Raw genomic sequence first — 1673 nt, 5'->3', positions numbered from 1 at the left:
TTCCTCAGCCAATCTGATTTGAACTAAGCATCAGGCCTTGCTTCTCAAGCTTTTCAGGAACCTCGGTATAACAGGCGCATGGTTTAAACTTACGGAGGGCAAAACTTGAGCAGACATTTCCAATGCAGCAAACAAAAGAAAACGAAACCCTTCAATTGTTACCATCACATGAAAGCAATAGTCCTTTGGAGCTGACATTTGCTACCTTACTAATTATGGAAAGATGGTGGTGGTGGTTTAGGTGCTCAGTCATGTCCGACTCTTTGTGATTGCATGGACTGTAGCCCACCAGGCTCCTCTGTCCATGGGATTCTCCATGCAAGAATACTGCAGAGGGTTGCCATTTCATTCTCTAGGGTATCTTCCCCACTCAGGGATCAAACCTGTATCTCCTGCATTGTAGTCTTTTTTTACCGCTGATCCACCACAGAAGCCCATAGGAAGCAGATTCAGAGGAGTAAAGATTTGACTAGGAATCTTTCCCACACCCCAAAGGTTAGGTCACTACCACAGTGTACAGGAGAGATGGTAGCAGTGGGAGGGGCAAGAAGCGACATGCTTAAATGAAAAAGTGAAAGTCGCTCAGTCGTGTCCGACTCTGGGACCCCATGGACTATACAGTCCATGGAATTCTCCAGGCCAGAATACCGGAGTGGGTAGCCTTTCCCTTCTCCAGGGGATCTTCCCAACCCAGGGATCGAAACCAGGTCTCCCGCATTTCAGGCGGATTCTTTACCAGCTGAGCCACAAATAGATAGGGTAAAAATAATTTGGTCGTGGCAGCGGCAGCCTTGATTCCTCCCACGACTCCTGATCCTTTTAAAAAAGATTCTTTACGTGACAAAGGCAATATAACCTACCTCAGTATTTCCTGAGATTGCCGATTGCTAAGAAATGCTCAAGAGCGCTCGTTACACATACATTCTCGGGACCTTCCTTTGGAGCTCGGTGGACAGGAGCTGGGAATATGGGTTTTACAGTCTCCGTGAGAGATTCTTACAAGTTAGCGTGTTTTAATAAAGTGCTAAAGGTACAAAGTAGGATGTATTAACAAAAAGAAATCAGGACACCGTTTTGTGCAGTCTTCAGCTAAATGGTAGGATCATCACCCCTACCATAGAACAGACAAATGAAAAACCCTGCCGTACAGAAATGCCCTTTTTCCTCCTCGTTCCTTACGTCTTTTATCTGTCACCATCCCTAACATAGAGCTGGAGTAGTTTTCTTCCGTCCCAGGTCTGCGGGAAACAGGCTCTACACGGAACCTGGCGGGCCCGTGGCCACGTTCTTGTCCAGCAGCTGGCTGCTCCCGTGCCGCGCTCCCATTGGCTGGAAGTTGCCTTGTCCCGAGCCGGAGTGGCCCCTACTCGCCACGCCAGCCGGTTCGACTCTGATTGCCCAGGGGGCGGGGCCGGATGCCGGCCCGGGGGCGGGGCAGAAGAGAGGGGCGGGGCCACGCGGCTCTGAGGACGTCCGGGCGGCCTATGGCGCGGTAGGGAGTCCCGGGCCGCTCCCTGCGAGGCCGGGCCGGGGCCGGGCCAATCCGGGCGACTGGGCGGGCGAATGCGGGGACTGGCCTGCCGGGCCCAAGGTGCTAGGGGTGGGGGGACAATGGGCCAGTTCCTGGTGCGTCACGAGGGAGTTCCTTAAAGGGGAAGTGAGCGGAGCTACGG

Source organism: Giraffa tippelskirchi, chromosome 9, assembly GCF_054371585.1.
Source record: "Giraffa tippelskirchi isolate mGirTip1 chromosome 9, T2T-mGirTip1v1.2.pri, whole genome shotgun sequence".
Taxonomy (NCBI): domain Eukaryota; kingdom Metazoa; phylum Chordata; class Mammalia; order Artiodactyla; family Giraffidae; genus Giraffa; species Giraffa tippelskirchi.
This window is presented reverse-complemented; position numbering follows the sequence as displayed.